Genomic DNA, 20,465 nt, shown 5'->3' with positions numbered 1-20,465 from the left:
ATAAAAAAAAAATAATACTAAAGACTTAGAACACTTAAAGGCTTGGAACACTGCTTGAGGAAGAGAGATGAGCGGCCTCATTTTTATGTGGAGACATACAGTACATATATACTATATGGGCAAAAGTACTGTGTCACAGCTCGTAATCATTTAATGAAGGTTTTTATTCAGTCCCTTTTCCACAGGCATATAAAGTCGAGCCCCTAGCCATGAAGTCTGAAGCTACAAACATTTGTGAAACAACAGGTTGTTCTGAAGAGCTCGCTGAATTCAGTAAGGATGCCACAATTCTGTTTGTGAGATCCCCCCCCCCCCTACATATAACATGATAAGTTCTGAGTGATATTATTGAAACGTGGAAGCGTTTAGGAGCCACTGCAATGCGGCCACAAACTATCAGACCGCAAAGTTACAGAGGTGGATCGCCAAGTGCTCAGGCGCATAGTGCATAAAAGTGGCCAATGTTCTGCTTCCATAACTGCAGAATTTCCCAAAACCCATGATACCTTTATTTTAGGTTTATTTTTTACACTCCTCATTATTGCAATTGTAACAGTGTAGGGGGTGTGCTGGAGGCTAGCTTGTGCGCTGCGTACCTGCTTTATGAAACCGGGCACGTTGTACATGTGAAGTGTAACCGTTTTACTGTACATGAATGTGTTAAACAATGTACTAATGTTCATGCGTTGTGTAGGTTTCATAATTAGGGATAGAGATAGGGAGATTTAGTATTTGGGTAAGGTTTAGTGTTAGAAGAGGTCAAATAGGGCTTAGCGGGGCACTACAGAGTAGGAGTTTTGAGTGAGTTCAGATAAGAAATAGTTAAGCCAATAGGATGCTAGTTAGGAGGAGCTTGAGGAGTGTGAGGAGAATTGTTCTAGAAGGTTTTTATTTGTGGCTAGGACAGTGAACAGTGAGGTTGCTAACCGGAGCTGTGTTATGTCAGAGACTCATCAATCCAGGCCCTACGGGTGGTCAGACATTGGAGCACGAGCAGACCTGGGCAGCATGAGAGAAATAGCGGCTAGGCTTATGGGAAACTTCCATAATGTCGGAGGCCTACGGTCTGACAAGGATTGGCAGCGGCATCCTTTACTTTCACTCAGGATGCTGCGGTACCGGGCAATATGGTATGGGAACACATGTCAGGAAGGACCAGGGACAGCTCTGGAAAAAGGGTGTTCATAACATGTGAAGATTGCTGTGCGTTGTCTGCATCTACACTGGATGAGCCAAGTAAAGTTTTGTTGAAAATGAATCTGGACTTTGAGAATCTTTGTGTGTTGTCGAGGAAAGCTGGGACTCTGCAGCCTGAGGAAAACTCTGACCCACAGCACCCCAGACAAAGGACATTTTGTTAATGCAGCGGGGCACTGGGGTGCGTTGGAACAGCAGCCCCTCGCCACGACCATCACCCTGGCCCCTATTACAACACCAAGAAGAAAAAGTAATGGAATTCTGGAAATCACAGGATGGGTAGATATGTTAATGACATGCAAATTATGAAAAATGGAAACTAAAATAAAAAAAAAAAAAAGATCTCGATTTATTCAGCATCGAGTATAAGTGACAGATGCAGAAATCCCTGCATTGATCACCACAAAGTCCAAATAATTACGTTAATGGCACTTCAAAATAACTAATATAACACCTATTCTGGCTGCAAGTACTACTATATAGAATAGAGAAGAGATCCATTTACAAATTAAACGCATAAATCTTTATTATTCATAATAAAACCACAAAAATAAATAAAATAGGGAACGTCTCATAAAGGGTACGCTAGAGAAATTCTAACAGTAATATATATCATTTAGGTATCGGCATTAACCCCTTCCTGACCTCGTACGTCTGAGGTCAGATCCCCTGCTTTGATGCGGGCTCCAGCGGTGAGCCCGCATCAAAGCCGGGACAGGTCAGCTGTTTTGTACAGCTGACATGTGCCTGCAATAGCGATGGGTGAAATCGCGATCCACCCACGCGCTATTAACTAGTTAAATGCCGCTGTCAAACGCTGACATGTCATGTGATCGGGGGTCAGCAATGCATCGGCATAGCAACCAGAGGTCTCCTTGAGACCTCTATGGTTGTTGATGCAGGATTGCTATGAGCGCCACCCTGTGGTCGGCGCTCATAGCAAGCCTGTAAATCTACTACATAGGAGCGATCTGAGCTTCACTCCTATGTAGCAGAGCCGATCGTGTTGTGCCAGCTTATAGCCTCCCATGGAGGCTATTGAAGCATGGCAAAAGTAAAAAAATACAAATATTTTAAAAAATATGAAAAATATAAGAAAAATGTAAAAGTTTAAATCACCTCCCTTTCGCCCCATTCATAATAAAACAATATCAAACCTACACTTATTTGGTATCGTCGCATTCAGAATAGCCCGATCTATCAATAAAAAGAAAGAATTAACCTGATCGCTAAACGGCGTAGCGAAAAAAAAATTCAAAATGACAGAATTACTTTTTTTGGTCGCCACGACATTGCATTAAAATGCAATAACGGGCGATCAAAAGAACGTATCTGCACCAAAATTATATCATTAAAAAGTCAGCTCGGCACGCAAAAAATAAGCCCTCACCCGACCCCAAATCATGAAAAATGGAGACGCTACCTGGAGAATCAAAATGGCAGGTCAGTTTTAGCATTTAGTGAACCTAGCAAAAAAGCCAAACTAAAAACAAGTGTGGGATTGCACTTCTTTGGCAATTTCACCGCACTTGGAATTTTTTTCCCGATTTCTAGTACACGACATGGTAAAACCAATTATGTAATTGAAAAGTACAACTTGTCCCGCAAAAATTAAGCCCTCACATGGCCATATTGACAGAAAAGTAAAAAAAAGTTATGGCTCTGGGAAGGAGGGGAGCCAAAAACGAAAACGCAAAACCGAAAAAAGCTGGGGTCATGAAGGGGTTAATGAATTGCATGCAGAAAATAAGAAAGCTATATATTATATATACTACTGGCAGTCAAGGTTAAATAACTGAGAAACCGCAATGTTAGAAATATGCTATATAGTGATACATCTGGTTTGTACTCATGCAAGGTAAAAGCTTACGAGAACAAAATCCAATAAATAAAAAGGAGATGTAGCAGCCAATGAAATGACATTTAAAGCAAGAAGTTCATTCCAGTATACCAAACCAACACAGTATTTTATCAATGTAGATACAGGGTAAATAGAGCCAAGAGTAGTGTTCATGGGATAATTTGACGAAATGGTCGTACCACTGGTTTTACTACTAAATAAATGAACAATGAGCTGTTAGTGTGCCCTGAATGAAGACTAGGAGTTCCGGCTACCATACATTATACAACTCCACACCATAATCACAGAAGTAGGACTGGTGTGACCAGGGCTGCCACTAGAAATTTTCGGGGCCCCATACTGGCAAAATTTTCGGGGCCCCCTTGAGACTCCACCCAGGCTCCACCCCAGCCCCGCCCCCAGGCTCCACCCCTCGAACTGTCCACAGTCCCACCGCTCTCTCTTGGAAAAACTCCACTTCTCACCTATCACACATTAACAGTTCCCATCACCAGATCACATACATAGCAGGCAGCTTTTGTTTTGGCCAAAAGATTTTTTAAGCTGCCACCATAACACGGTAGACACTTTTGGCCAGGCCCTACTCTACTGTAACCTATTAAATATTTGTTAAAATATGCAATACAATTTAGTTATATTTCTATTTATTTTTCAATTTTTAAAATGACCAATAATATCACATAGAAGGAACAAATACCACAACACCATGACCAGATGACATATTACCACCACAGTGATCGAATAATATCACATACAAGGAACAAATACCACAACACCATGTCCAGACCACATATTACCACCACATAGTGACTGAATACTACAATTCTGATCAGTAATTTAAAAAAAAGCACCATACTATCACCATAAGTGCCATTATACACAGGAGATCTGTACTTAGTATGCAGTGTCTGTGTACAGATAATATAGTGATCACTAGTGAAATTATACACAGGAGCTCTGTATACAGTGTATAGTGTCAGTGTATAGGTAACACACTGACTCACCAGTGACATCTCTAGGTGAAGTCCTTCATCTTTCATCCAGCACAGACCGCCATCATTTCATCCAGCCAGGACTTCTATCTGCAGGAAATAACACAGTTATCTCGAGCTCCGCTTGCAGAACACATTACTTAATTTTTCACAACTTCTACATTACACCACATGAAGAAGGCGACATAGTATCACTCTATACAGTAACAGGACCGCCCCCTCATTTAAAACAGTATACTCAAAAAATAAAATAAATACATCACTGCAGTAATAATATCCCTAAATTAGCCCCTATGGTATTAATAATATCCCCCAGCCTGGCCCCGTGTGTCTCATTCCTGGCGTCAGCCAGATGTTCTCCCATCCTGCCCTCATGAGTATCCATTCTGCCCCATATGATCTCCCCATCCTGCCCCATATGATCGCCCCATGTGATCTCTCCATCCTGCCCCAACTGTCTCCATCATATCCATCCTGCCCCATGATCCTGCACGATCTGTCTCCAATTCTGCCCCCAGTGTCTCCAATCATGCCCCATGTCTCCATTCTGCCCCATGTCTCCAACCATGCCCCCATGTCTGCAATCCTGACACTTGTCTCCAATCATGCCCCCTGTGTCTCCATTCTGCCCCATCTGTCTCCAATCCTGCCCCATCTGTCTCCAGTCATGCCCCCATGTCTTTCATCCTGCCCCATGTCTCCAATCATGCCCCGTATCTCCATTCTGCCCCGTGTCTCGCATTCTGCCCCAATGTCCAGCATTCTGCCCCACTGTGTCCACCATTCTGTCCCACTGTGTCCAGCATTTCTGCCCCTGTGTGTCCAGCATTCTGCCCCACTGTGTCCAGCATTTCTGCCCCACTGTGTCCAGCATTTCTGCCCCACTGTGTCCAGCATTCTGCCCCACTGTGTCCAGCATTCTGCCCCACTGTGTCCAGCATTCTGCCCCAATGTCCAGCATTCTGCCCGTGTCCAGCATTCTGCCCCTGTGTCCAGCATTCTGCCCCACTGTGTGTCCAGCATTTCTGCCCCTGTCACTGTCTCCAGCATTCTGCCCCACTGTCTCCAGCATTTTGCCCCACTGTGTCCAGCATTCTGCCCCACTGTGTGTCCAGCATTTCTGCCCGTCACTGTCTCCAGCATTCTGCCCCACTGTCTCCAACATTCTGCCCCACTGTGTGTCCAGCATTTCTGCCCCACTGTGTCCAGCATTTCTGCCCCACTGTGTCCAGCATTTCTGCCCCACTGTGTCCAGCATTCTGCCCCACTGTGTCCACCATTCTGTCCCACTGTGTCCAGCATTTCTGCCCCTGTGTGTCCAGCATTCTGCCCCACTGTGTCCAGCATTCTTCCCCACTGTGTCCAGCATTCTGCCCCACTGTGTGTCCAGCATTGTGCCCCACTGTGTGTCCAAAATTTCTGCCCCTGTGTGTCCACCATTCTGTCCCACTGTGTCCAGCATTTCTGCCCCTGTGTGTCCACCATTCTGTCCCACTGTGTCCAGCATTTCTGCCCCACTGTGTGTCCAGCATTCTGCCCCACTGTGTCCAGCATTCTGCCCCACTGTGTCCACCATTCTGCCCCTGTGTGTGTCCACCATTTTGCCCCACTGTGTCCAGCATTTTGCCCCACTGTGTCCAGCACTCTGCCCCACTGTGTCCAGCATTTCTGCCCCTGTGTGTCCAGCATTCTGCCCCACTGTGTCCAGCATTCTGCCCCACTGTGTCCAGCATTTCTGCCCCACTGTGTCCAGCATTCTGCCCCACTGTGTCCAGCATTCTGCCCCACTGTGTCCAGCATTTCTGCCCCTGTGTGTCCAGCATTCTGCCCCACTGTGTCCAGCATTCTGCCCCACTGTGTCCACCATTCTGCCCCTGTGTGTCCACCATTTTGCCCCACTGTGTCCAGCATTTTGCCCCACTGTGTCCAGCATTCTGCCCCACTGTGTCCAGCATTTCTGCCCCTGTGTGTCCAGCATTCTGCCCCACTGTGTCCAGCATTCTGCCCCACTGTGTCCAGCATTTCTGCCCCTGTGTGTCCAGCATTCTGCCCCACTGTGTCCAGCATTCTGCCCCACTGTGTCCAGCATTTCTGCCCCTGTGTGTCCAGCATTCTGCCCCACTGTGTCCAGCATTTCTGCCCCACTGTGTCCAGCATTCTGCCCCACTGTGTCCAACATTCTGCCCCACTGTGTCCAGCATTCTGCCCCACTGTGTCCAGCATTTCTGCCCCTGTGTGTCCAGCATTCTGCCCCACTGTGTCCAGCATTCTGCCCCACTGTGTCCAGCATTTCTGCCCCTGTGTGTCCAGCATTCTGCCCCACTGTGTCCAGCATTCTGCCCCACTGTGTCCAGCATTCTGCCCCACTGTGTCCACCATTTTGCCCCTGTGTGTCCACCATTTTGCCCCACTGTGTCCAGCATTTTGCCCCACTGTGTCCAGCATTCTGCCCCACTGTGTCCAGCATTTCTGCCCCTGTGTGTCCAGCATTCTGCCCCACTGTGTCCAGCATTCTGCCCCACTGTGTCCAGCATTTCTGCCCCTGTGTGTCCAGCATTCTGCCCCACTGTGTCCAGCATTCTGCCCCACTGTGTCCAGCATTTCTGTCCCTGTGTGTCCAGCATTCTGCCCCACTGTGTCCAGCATTTCTGCCCCACTGTGTCCAGCATTTCTGCCCCACTGTGTCCAGCATTCTGCCCCACTGTGTCCAGCATTCTGCCCCACTGTGTCCAGCATTTCTGCCCCTGTGTGTGTCCACCATTCTGTCCCACTGTGTCCAGCATTTCTGCCCCACTGTGTGTCCAGCATTTCTGCCCCTGTGTGTGTCCACCATTCTGTCCCACTGTGTCCAGCATTTCTGCCCCTGTGTGTCCACCATTCTGCCCCACTGTGTCCAGCATTTCTGCCCCACTGTGTCCAGCATTCTGCCCCTGTGTGTCCACCATTCTGCCCCACTGTGTCCAGCATTTCTGCCCCTGTGTGTCCAGCATTCTGCCCCACTGTGTCCAGCATTCTGCCCCACTGTGTGTCCAGCATTCTGCCCCACTGTGTCCAGCATTCTGCCCCACTGTGTCCAGCATTTCTGCCCCTGTGTGTCCACCATTCTGTCCCACTGTGCCCAGCATTTCTGCCCCTGTGTGTCCACCATTCTGTCCCACTGTGTCCAGCATTTCTGCCCCACTGTGTGTCCAGCATTTCTGCCCCTGTGTGTGTCCACCATTCTGTCCCACTGTGTCCAGCATTTCTGCCCGTGTGTCCACCATTCTGCCCCACTGTGTCCAGCATTTCTGCCCCACTGTGTCCAGCATTCTGCCCCTGTGTGTGTCCACCATTCTGCCCCACTGTGTCCAGCATTTCTGCCCCTGTGTGTCCAGCATTCTGCCCCACTGTGTCCAGCATTTCTGCCCCACTGTGTCCAGCATTTCTGCCCCTGTGTGTCCAGCATTCTGCCCCACTGTGTCCAGCATTCTGCCCCACTGTGTGTCCAGCATTCTGCCCCACTGTGTCCAGCATTCTGCCCCACTGTGTCCAGCATTTCTGCCCCTGTGTGTCCACCATTCTGTCCCACTGTGTCCACCATTCTGTCCCACTGTGTCCACCATTCTGCCCCACTGTGTCCAGCATTTCTGCCCCTGTGTGTCCAGCATTCTGCCCCACTGTGTCCAGCATTTCTGCCCCACTGTGTCCAGCATTTCTGCCCCTGTGTGTCCACCATTCTGCCCCACTGTGTCCAGCATTTCTGCCCCACTGTGTCCAGCATTCTGCCCCACTGTGTCCAGCATTCTGCCCCACTGTGTGTCCAGCATTCTGCCCCACTGTGTCCAGCATTTCTGCCCCTGTGTGTCCACCATTCTGCCCCACTGTGTCCAGCATTTCTGCCCCACTGTGTCCAGCATTCTGTCCCACTGTGTCCAGCATTTCTGCCCCTGTGTGTCCAGCATTCTGCCCCACTGTGTCCAGCATTTCTGCCCCACTGTGTCCAGCATTTCTGCCCCTGTGTGTCCACCATTCTGCCCCACTGTGTCCAGCATTCTGCCCCACTGTGTCCAGCATTCTGCCCCTGTGTGTCCACCATTCTGCCCCACTGTGTCCAGCATTTCTGCCCCTGTGTGTCCATCATCCTGTTCCCCGGGCCCCCCTGGATCGCAGCTCTCAAAGAAAAAAAAAAACCACGACTTCTTACCTGGCCATGATCCTGCGCCGGGCGAAGATCCCCCCAGGCTCCACACAGACGCACTCGGCGGGCCCGGCGGCTGACAATGACGTCAGACGCCGGCGACGCCGGCGAGTGCGCACTGCAGCCCTATTCAGCTGCCAGCCTCAGACTGGCTGGCGGCTGTTAACTATTGACGTGCGGGCGCGGGCCCGCACGTCAATAGTGTGCCGCTGCCGCAGCGCCTGCAGGGGGGGCCCGGTGACCAGATGAGACGGGGCCCGATGCGGGCCCCCTCTGCTACCGGGCCCCATACGCCAGTCACGGCTGTCATGCCCTGATGGCAGCCCTGGGTGTGACATTCCCACGTGAAGGCGTTGCCCATGAATGGAGCTTCGTGATCCATTCTGTACTGCAAGTGAAAATATACGTCACATACCAAGCCCAGGACGTCACACAAGCCATCTGAAGGTGTTTTCACAACTTTGGGCTATGTAATAGATGTACAAATACTGGTATTCCCTGACCTCATGCCACCACTATCAAAGGCTATCATGGTGAAGAGCAAGACGGCAATGGAGAATGGATTGGAGGTCTATGATCTTTAGCAATAAGTTCCGATTTTGTCTTTGACAGCCGGAGATTGGTCTGGATACATCACATGGGAACGCCATGAATAAGCCACTTTGGGGGAATGTAAAAGGGTCACAGGAGCTGTTTTTCAAAATGACAATACCAGGCCACATGTTGCTCATGCTATTTTCAGTAGCAGTAGCTTAAATGTGCTATCATGGCCTGCAGAGTCTCTGGGACGTCATCGATCAGCAATTGCCAAGTAAGCTGTCAACAGTGGATCTTGATGATTTGCCCAAGTGCATTTAGTGTTGTAAAACATTCCTAAAATAACAATTAATAACCTCATTGACAGCAGCCAAAGCGTGTAATTACAGAGATTTCTGCTCGTGGTGGTCATACTCAAAACTGAATAAATTAAGATGTTTTGAAAAGATACTGATCCATCATGCAATACCGTTTGGGAGGCATCTTTTTCGCTCCAAATATATTCTGGACTATCTTCAGAGTGAAGAAAAAATATTTGCCCTGAAAGTGATGATATGGCCCTTTCCGACCTCTGATCTTAAGAACATCAAGCCTGTCTGGAATTACATGACGAGACTGAAGAATTTACACAGATCTGTGGTTAATTCTCCAAAATGCTTGGAACAACCTCCCTACAAAATCTGTGTGAAAGTATACCTAGAAGAATTAAGTTACCTAAAAGAATTAAATTAATGGTATTTTGAAAGCAAAGGGTGGACATATCAAATATTGATTTTAGAGATTGTTCTTTTGTTCATGCACTTTGCATTTTGTTAATTGATAACATGAACAATTATGTTTTAGAAAGCATTCTTACTTTCTAGCTTTTTTTTTTTTTTCAAACTTGCCTAAAACTTTTGCACAACAATGTATATTTGATTTTGATATGTATACAATATGCCATTTTACACAAACAATACATAAAACAGTATATGGGGCATAGGCAGTATATTGTATACATGACAATGGGCAATAGAGCAGTAAATTATATGGCAGTTTCTGCAGCATGGAGAAGCTGCTTCATATCCATTCTATAGAAGTGATCAGCCTGCAAAAAATGATAGTCCTATACTGGGACAAAGTAAAAAGTTAGAGAAAAGTAAAAGAAAATAAACTTAAATAATTGTAAAAATATTTTTTAAAAAAATCTAAATTAATAAAAAAATCTAAATATATTCTATCTCTAAATAAATATTTGAATGAAAAAAAAAACAACAAAAAAAATAAAAGTACACATATTTGGTATTGCCGCGTCTGCAACAACCTGACCTGAACACCATAGAAAAAAAAAAACACAAGGCAAAAAACAATACTTTATCATCATACCGCCAAACAAAAGTGGAATAACATAACACGCAAAAAAAAACAAAGAATTACCGGTAAGTCACCTAATCACTTATACTGCACGAGGAACTGTGTAAAAAATAAAGAAAACCAATTTTTCACATTCAGTTGATTTTTTCATTCTGCCTCCCAAAGATCGCAGTAAGGCTCGGCGCACATTTATCCTGCGCTGAGCGCTTGCACCGGGATTTCCATTTAAATCTCAGAAATACGCGATTCAGATGGAACCCCAGGCAGAAGATTCCCTATAGTGAGGCAGATGGAGGCACTGTGGACGCCATATGACCTGTGATCTGGCGGTGTCCGTCTTTTTAGGATTGCATAAAAGGGTCATCGGACAGTTTTGTGCACTTCTGAAAAGGATACTGCTGAACAGAGGCAAGTCGGAGTCCAGAGTAACCACGGTGCCTCACGATAGTGAATGGATCCCTCGGGGGGTTTCATCTGAATCACCTCACTGAGAGATTTAGATGGAAATCCCAAACTAAGTGGTCAGTGTACAGCGCCGGATAAATGTGATCCCAAACATTATGTAAAATGTTCCCAATAAAAGCTTCAACTCAATCCACAAAAAAAGCAAGTCCCCACTCAGGTCCGTCATCTGTTAACGGAAATATAGGGGCTTCCACATTACTGGTAGCACAAAGGCTCTGGGAAAGCAAAATGGCTTCTCACCCGCCCAAAAAAATTTCAGTAAATTCTCCGCTCCCAAATCCAAATGCCTCCCCTCTCTTCTGAGCTCCACAGGATAGCTAAACTACACATTGCGTCCATGTTTGGAATTTCTGTAGCGATGAGAGCCCACCTAACTTACGGGTGCATGCCTCCAGAAGCACGGGTTGGGCATAAAGTACTGGTCGCTAGAGCGTACTGCTCACAACAACGGCAGTTTGCAATTTTCACTTGGCAACATTCATTGCTACATGTTTCCTGAAAATACCCATGGAGTCAAAATCATCACTACATCTGTAAATCAATTCCTCAAGGGGTATAGTTTCCCAAATGGGGTCACTTGAGGAGGGATTCTGCTCTTCTAGCAATTAGGGGCTTTGTATATGGAGTCAGCTCTAGGAAAATTGGTGCTCCAGGAAGCAAATAGTGCTGTGTTCCTTCCAAGTTTCTCGGTATGGCTAGGTAGTACTGTACAGCAAAAAAAAGAATTGGATACATGTCACTCCGTACTCAAGTAGGTGCCCGGAGAAGGATACCACTCCCTCAATACATAAACATATAAAATTCCAGCAACCATATAATTAAAAAAAATGATTTATTCAAGTGAAGCAATCCCAAAATTTCCCTGAAAGCGCTTTTCACAGGGAAATTCTCCCATTAACTTTGCGCACCTAACGCTGCATTTGGAAATGTCTCCCTTACTTCCATGGCAATCTGTCTGATGAAGGTCTAGATGTAAGACCGAAACATTATGAATTTTGGGATTGCTTCACTTGAATAAATCATCTTTTGCATATTATATGAGTGCCGGAAGTTTTGATGTCTAGTACTGTACAGCCACATATAGGGTATTGCCATGTTCAGTAGACATTGTGGTACAAATTTTGTTGCCATTTGTACCCACTTGTGTGAAAATGTAAAATCTTTGGCTAAAACAAAATTTTATTGGTAAAAATGTAGCTACCGTATATACTCGCGTATAAGCCAACCCGAGTATAAGCCGACCCCCTAATTTTGCCACAAAAAACTGGGAAAACTTAATGACTCGAGTATAAGCCTAGGGTGGGAAATGCAGCAGCTTCCGGTAAATCTCAAAAGTAAAAATAGATACCAATAAAAGTAAAATTAATTGAGACATCAGTAGGTTAAGTGTTTTTGAATATCCATATTGAATCAGGAGCCCCATATAATGCTCCTGTTCTGTCTCCGCCATCTAATATTGTTACCCTGATTATTTGCTTGCATAATTGCAGTTTCCTCAGTATACAGTATTGATATAGTCATGCCTTTATTCATCTGTGATGCTTTGGCTCCCTCTAGCGGTCAGAGTTATGTTGGCAGTTCAATCTTGTTTTTGTATTATCCATGTCTGATTCTCCTCCTCCTCCTTTGCAATGCATTATGGTAGCTCAGCCTCCATTTCCCTCCATTTTTCCTTTCACTTTCTTCAGTTTGCCTTCAAGGAAAGACGCTTCACTTCATCCCCCTTGCGATTGCATTGCCGGTATGTCTTTATGCTTCCTATAGATATTCCTGCTCTATATTAGCTTAGTTTAACCAGTTGTACTCCCAGTTTAGTCACTAGCTTTCTAAATGTTATGCATAATGTATATCATGTGTATTATGTATCTGTTCTATGCCATGCACTGATTCTATGTATATCATTGTTCACAGTTTCACCGCATCAATATACCACTACGTTTAATAAAGCACAGACTCAACCACAGCCTCCTTATTGGACCCCGGTATAGCGGTTTAGCTGACTGTATAGCTACGTATGAGCCTGCCTCAGCTAGTGAGGACAGAACAGCTCCATACAGTTTATGATGGGCCCCATAAGATGCTCCATATTAAAATATGTCCCATATAATCCTGCATAAAGATTAATAATGGCCCCATAAGATGCTCCATAGACACATTTGCCCAATATAATGCTGCACAAATGCTGATTATGGCCCCATAAGATGATCCATAAAGACATTTTCCCCATATAGTGCTGCACAAACCTTGATTATGGCCTTATAAGATGCCCCATACAGACACTTGCCCCATATACTGTAATGCTCCACAAACGTTAATTATGGCCCAATACAGACACTTGCCCCATATAGTGCTGCACAAACGTTATGGCCCCATATAGTGCTGCACAAATGTTATGGCCCCATATAGTGCTGCACAAACGTTATGGCCCCATATAGTGCTGCACAAATGTTATGGCCCCATATAGTGCTGCACAAATGTTATGGCCCCATGTAGTGCTGTACAAATGTTATGGCCCCATATAGTGCTGCACAAATGTTATGGCCACATATAGTGCTGCACAAACGTTATGGCCCCATATAGTGCTGCACAAATGTTATGGCCCCATATAGTGCTGCACAAACGTTATGGCCCCATATAGTGCTGCACAAATGTTATAGCTCCATATAGTGCTGCACAAACGTTATGGCCCCATATAGTGCTGCACAAATGTTATGGCCCCATATAGTGCTGCACAAACTTTATGGCCCCATATAGTGCTGCACAAACGTTATGGCCCCATATAGTGCTGCACAAATGTTATGGCCCCATATAGTGCTGCACAAATGTTATGGCCCCATATAGTGCTGCACAAACCTTATTACCCCATAGATGCTCCATACAGACACTTGCCCCATTTGCTGCGATAAAAATAAATAAATCACATACTCACCTCTCCGTCGCTCAGGCCCCCGACACTTTCAATAGTTACCTACTCCTTGTTCCGGTGCGGCTCCGTCTTCTGCACTGACTTTCAGCAGCACTGACCTCTATGGGAGGTGGAGCCGCATATTCATTACTGTAATGAGCGGTACCATGTGACCGCTCAGTACAGGAAGAATCTGCTGCTGCCGGCGCCGGGGAAGCCAGGGACCTGCAGGGACCGCGCCAGGAGTAGGTGAGTATAATTTCACAGTCCCCGCTCCCCCTCCCCTGCGTATGACTCGAGTATAAGCCGAGAGGGGGACTTTCAGCCAAAAAAGTGGGCTGAAAATCTCGGCTTATACTCAAGTATATACAGTATTTTCTCTTCACTGCCCAATAGTATAAAACTTGGTGACACACCCATAGTGTCAATATGATCAATACACCCCTAGATGAATTAATTGAGAGGTGTAATTCGTAAAATTGGGTCACTTATGAGGGGTTCTGCTGTTTTGGCACCTCAGGGGCTCTCCCAGTGGGTTATGGCACCTGCAAACCATATCCTTCCCTTCTGAACTTTCCACTGTGCCTGAAAAATATTTCCCGATTACATGTAGGACATTGGCGCACTCAGGAAAAAATGGACCTCAGTTTGTAGTAAAAAAAAAATTCCCATTAGCCCTTAGGAAAATTAAAAACTTGGGGCTAAAACAACATTTTATTGGTAAAAATGTAATTTATTCTTTCTTCACCGCTCAGTGGCATAAAATTCTGTGAGGCACATGTGGTGTCAATATGATCACTTCACCCCTAGATGAATTCATTGGGGAGTGTAGTTTGTAAAATGAGCTCACATATAGGGATTTCTGTTCTGGCACCTCAGGGGCTCTGCCAATGTGACACGGCAGCCTCAAACCATTCCAGCAAAATCTGAACTCCAGTATGGTGCCTCTTTCCTTCTGAGCTTTGCACTGTGCTTCAAAAGTAGTATTCCCCTACATATGATATATCGGCATACTCAAGAGAAATTGCACCATATAATTTGTTGTGCAATTTCTCTTGCTACCCATATGAAAATGCAAAATTTGGGGCCAAAATAAAATTTTTGTGAGAAAAATATGATTTTATTATTTTCACGGCTCAAAGTTATAAACTTCTGTGAAGCACCTGGGGGTTCAAGGTGCTCACCATGCATCTAAATACATTCCTTCAGGGGTCTTATTCCAAAATGGGGTCACTTGTGGGGGGTTTCCACTGTTTAGGCACATCAGGGGCTCTCCAAACGTGAAATGGAGTGTGTTGTGAATTCTGTTGTCGAACTCCCTCCTGTGGTCGTGAATGGTACTTCGGCGAGTTCTGTCTATGGGCTCCCTCTGGTGGCTGTGAGTGAAGCTGCTGCTGCTTCTGAGGTTCCTTACACAGGTGACGTGGTTTATCCTTTGGTTGGCTGCTCTATTTAACTCCTCTCAGATCGTTACTCCATGCCAGCTGTCAATGTTTTTGCATTGGTTCAGTTCGCTCCTGGATCTCTCTGGTGACCTGCCTTCTCCTGCAGAAGCTAAGTTCCTGATAGTCATTATTTGTTCACTGTTTTCTTGTCCAGCTGGTTTTCATGATTTTGTCTTGCTAGCTGGAAGCTCTGGGATGCAGAGTGGCCCCTCCGCACCGTGAGTCGGTGCGGAGGTTTTTTTTTTGCACACTCTGCGTGGTCTTTTGTAGGTTTTTGTGCTGATCGCAAAGTTACCTTTCCTATCCTCTGTCTATTTAGTAAGTCTGGCCTCCCTTTGCTGAAACCTGTTTCATTTCTACGTTTGTGACTTTCATCTTTACTCACAGTCAATATATGTGGGGGGCTTCCTTTACCTTTGGGGAATTTCTCTGAGGCAAGGTAGGCTTTATTTTCTATCTCTAGGGCTAGATAGTTCTTAGGCTGTGACGAGGCGCCTAGGTCTGGTCAGGAGCGCTCCACGGCTATTTCTAGTATGTGTGATAGGATTAGGGCTTGCGGTCAGCAGAGCTCCCACATACCAGAGCTCGTCCTGTATGAGGTTTAACTATTAGGTCATTCCGGGTGCTCCTAACCACCAGGTCATAACAGGAGTGCAATCTCAATTCCAGCCAATTTTGCGTTGAAAAAGTCAAATGGCACTCCTTCCCATCCGAGCTCTACAATGCACCAAAACAGTGGTTTACCCCCAAATATGAGGTATCGGCGTACTCACGACAAATTGCACAACAACTTTTGGGATCCAATTTCTTCTGTTACCCTTGGGAAAATAAAAAATTTGGGGCAAAAAGATCATTTTTGTGGAAAGAAATATGATTTTTTTATTTTCATGGTTCTACCTTATAAATTTCTGTGAAGCCCTTGGGGGTTTAAAGGGCTCACCACACATCTAGATAAGTTCCTTGGGGGGTCTAGTTTCCAAAATGGTCACTTGTGCTGGATTCCACTGTTTAGGCATATCAAGGGCTCTCCAAACGTGACATGACGTTCGACCTCATTTCCAGCCAATTTTGTATTGAAAAAGTAAAATGGCAGTCCATCCCTTCCGAGCTCTGCCATGCACCCAAACAGTGGTTTAACCCCACATATGGGGTATTAGCGTACTCTGGACAAATTGCACAACAACTTTTGGGGTCCAATTTCTACTGTTACCCTGGGAAAATAAAGAAAATTGGATCTGAAGTAAATTTTTTGTGAGAAAAATTTAAATGTTAATTTTTTAAAAACATTCCAAAAATTCCTGTAAAGCGCCTGAAGGTTAATAAACTTCTTGAATGTGGTTTTGAGCACCATGAGTATCACCATTACACACACACAATATCACCATTACACACTGAATGGGAAACCACTGGGTAAATCTGACGGGGAGAAGGACTTGGGGATCCTAGTTAATGATAAACTTACCTGGAGCAGCCAGTGCCAGGCAGCAGCTGCCAAGGCAAACAGGATCATGGGGTGCATTAAAAGAGGTCTGGATACACATGATGAGAGCATTATACTGCCTCTGTATAAATCCCTAGTTAGACCGCACATGGAGTACTGTGTCCAGTTTTGGGCACCGGTGCTCAGGAAGGATATAATGGAACTAGAGAGAGTACAAAGGAGGGCAACAAAATTAATAAAGGGGATGGGAGAACTACAATACCCAGATAGATTAGCGAAATTAGGATTATTTAGTCTAGAAAAAAGACGACTGAGGGGCGATCTAATAACCATGTATAAGTATATAAGGGGACAATACAAATATCTCGCTGAGGATCTGTTTATACCAAGGAAGGTGACGGGCACAAGGGGGCATTCTTTGCGTCTGGAGGAGAGGTTTTTCCACCAACATAGAAGAGGATTCTTTACTGTTAGGGCAGTGAGAATCTGGAATTGCTTGCCTGAGGAGGTGGTGATGGCGAACTCAGTCGAGGGGTTCAAGAGAGGCCTGGATGTCTTCCTGGAGCAGAACAATATTGTATCATACAATTATTAGGTTCTGTAGAAGGACGTAGATCTGGGGATTTATTATGATGGAATATAGGCTGAACTGGATGGACAAATGTCTTTTTTCGGCCTTACTAACTATGTTACTATGTTACTATGAGGGGTGTAGTTTTTAGACTGATGTCACCTTTGGGTATTTTCTATCACATAGACCCCTCAAAGTAACTTCAAATGTGATGTGGTCCCCAAAAAATGGGAATGAGAAATCATTGGTCAACTTTTAACCCTTATAACTTCCTAACAAAAAAAACATTGGGTTCCAAAATTGTGCTGATGTAAAGTAGACATGTGGGAAATGTTACTTATTAAGGATTTTTTTTTAATTAGTTTATTAACAAAACCAACATATACATATTTGTGCAACCAAGCCAGTATAGATAATAATAATAATAATAATAATCTTTATTTATATAGCGCCAACATATTCCGCAGCGCTTTACAGTTTAACAGTTTCAAACACAAAAGTCATAAGTAACAACGTTAACAATACAATAATTAAAGCAACACAAGACGACCCTGCTCGCGAGAGCTTACAATCTACAATGAGGTGGGGGAGATACAAAGTACAGGTGTGTATTTACAATGATGTATTTACAATCATGGTCCAGCCATCTTCAGGGGTTGGATACACTTATCAAGGTAATTACAAATGGACAGCAAATTTTTACATTAAATTATTCATACACTTTCAGTACTATAAGTCCATATGTTCCTCTGGTCAAGTAAACAGAGGACATTACATAACTTCATGTCTGTTTGGTAACATGTAACCAAAAAAGAGGAAAGAAAAAAAAAAAGGAAAGTATTCCTCTTCCCCTCTCCTCTTCATTATACAACAGATCAAACCATAACTATCCTATCCTGCCTCCCGAAATCTATATATATTATAATAACTATGTGATGCCGTAGAGTATGATTTAACGCGTTCCAACCATGACACTCATGGTGGTGCCAGGCCACCATGTCGCGATACAGTAAGATGAGAGGAGTTTCACCTGTCCCAAATCTTGTCGAATTTCTTTAAACAGACCCTGTTTTGATATAATGTTCGCTCATATGGTATGATTGAGTTTACCAATTCTATCCACGTCCCGAGAGAGGAATGTACACTACCCATCCAGCGCAATGCCAACACCTTCCTAGCCAGAAAGAGTGTCTCACGTAGAAAAATTTTAACATAGTGTCCCCAGGCTTCGTCATCTAACACCCCAAATAAGCAAACTAAGGGATTGAGAGGAACAGGGGATTGTACTAGAGATGTCAACAGCGACGTTACCTGGCTCCAGTATGACAGAATAATGGGGCAATACCAAACCATATGAATAAAGTTTGCTTCCAGTGAATGACATCTAAAACATTCCGATATTTGAAACCGACCCATCTTAAAGAGCCGCAATGGAGTTAAATATGACTGATGTATGATATATAACTGGGTCATTCTATTGTTGACTGATGGGGACACTCCAATCGGAGATTCAAGAATTTCCTCCCAATCCTCATCTTGAGCATCAGGAATGAGAGCTTCCCACCTTCCCTTAATTGACACTATAGCAGAATTGGTTCCCACCGATAACATGTATGTATATAAAGCAGAGATGAGACCCTGGGGACCTTGCGACTTTTGAATTCCTATCAAGGGGAAAGATGAGATTATCTGAGTCATACTCACAGAACGTAGATGTGACTGGATAGCGGATCTGAGCTGAAGAAAACTAAAGAACTGGGACCTCGGGACGTTATAATTAGATTGAATTTGCTCAAAGGACATTAAAACCCCATCATCATACAAATCTTTAATCGAGAAAACATTATGTGAAATCCAAAAATTAGCAGACGGGTGACTCAACAACCCCGGAAAATAAGAGTTGTTTCACAGTGGCATCTCTGCTATGATATCCTCAAAGTGGATTACTTTTTTAATTTGTCTCCAAACTGACCGTGCTAATTTAAGTAGAGGTAGTAATCGAGGGACACCAGGTTTGTTTGTTTCTAAGAAACCAAATGGGCAGTCCACCTTTGCAGCATACATCAAGTGACTTTCTGAGTTGGGTAGGTGATTATCGGGCATCCACTTAAAGCCTTAATTTGTCCGGCTAGGTAATATAAATAGAAATCCGGCAATGCCGTTCACCACATCTGTTTGGACCTCTGTAGAGTAGAAAGTTTAAGTTTGGGTCTGCCTTTTCCCCATATGAAAGACGTGGTCAAGGAATTTAGATTCGTAAAGAAGGAATTAGGAATCAACATCGCACTATGTTGGAGAGAGTAGTTGAGTTTAGGAAGTAAAACCATTTTAATTAAGTTTATACGGCCAGCTACAGATAGCGGAAGTTTACCCCACGAGGCACATTTAATTTTGACTAATTCCAGTAGGGGAATAATATTAAGTTGTAGATCAAGCTCTCTGTCTTTGGATATGTTAATACCTAGATATTTAAAATGAGACACCACAGGCAGCGAAGACAAAGTAGCAAGGTGGGTCAATGGGCTATGAGAGAGAGGCAATAGAGCGGATTTTTCCCAATTAATATATAATCCGGAGCATTTACTAAATTTATCTATAAGGCTGCCGTCACACTCGCAGTATTTGGTCAGTATTTTACATCAGTATTTGTAGCCAAAACCAGTAGTGGGTGATAAATGCAGAAGTGGTGCATATGTTTCTATTATACTTTTCCTCTAATTGTTCCACTCCTGGTTTTGGCTTACAAATACTGATGTAAAATACTGACCAAATATTGATAGTGTGATGGCAGCCTAATAGTAACCGCATTCGGGAGCGTCTCTTCTGTCCTGTCCATGAATAAAATCATATCATCAGCATATAAGCCAATAGTGTCTAGACGATCGGCTATTTTTATACCCACAATATTTAGTGAGGATCGCATGCGTATAGCCAGTGCCTCAATCGCAAGAGCAAAGATAGCTGGGGAAAAGGGGCATCCCTGACGTGTCCCTCTAGATAGAGAAAATGACTCCGAAGCCGAATTATTTATAATTATACGAGCTTTAGGTTTTGGATATATTGCACCTACCCATTTTTGAAACCTAGCCCCAAAGCCATATCGCCTCAGACATGCAAATAAAAAAGGCCATTCAAGAGAGTCAAAGGCTTTAGCTGCGTCCAATGATGCCAAAGCCCAATTATTATCTGCCACTAAAGAACTATATTGGATTACTGACTGGACCCGTCTAATAGTAATAGAGGTATTTTTACCGGGCATGAAACCAGTCTGGTCAGGGTGTACAAGTTTTAGTATAATAGAATTTAGTCTAATAGCTAGAACCTTGGTGAAAATCTTATAATCCACATTAACCAGCGATATGGGATGATAAGATCCACATTCAAGGGGGTCTTTTCCTTCTTTCTTCAGTATGATGATATTAGCTTCATAGAAGGAGTCCGGCAGATATTCCCTCTCCCCAAGCCCCATAAATACTTTCAAAAGAAGCGGTACCAATATATCTCTATACTTTTTGTATACT

At 44.4% G+C, this 20,465-nt stretch overlaps 1 protein-coding gene across 2 annotated transcripts in view; it reads right to left on the bottom strand.

The window, feature by feature from the left end:
* The window catches only part of LOC138665438 (zinc finger protein 260-like), a 47,564-nt gene that overhangs the window by 13,569 nt on the left and 13,530 nt on the right, over positions 1-20,465 (bottom strand). The gene's annotated exons all lie outside the window — the stretch shown is intronic.

This window comes from Ranitomeya imitator, chromosome 2 (assembly GCF_032444005.1).
Source record: "Ranitomeya imitator isolate aRanImi1 chromosome 2, aRanImi1.pri, whole genome shotgun sequence".
Classification (NCBI taxonomy): domain Eukaryota; kingdom Metazoa; phylum Chordata; class Amphibia; order Anura; family Dendrobatidae; genus Ranitomeya; species Ranitomeya imitator.
The sequence above is the reverse complement of the archived record's forward strand: the minus strand, read 5'-3'. Positions and strand labels throughout refer to the sequence as shown.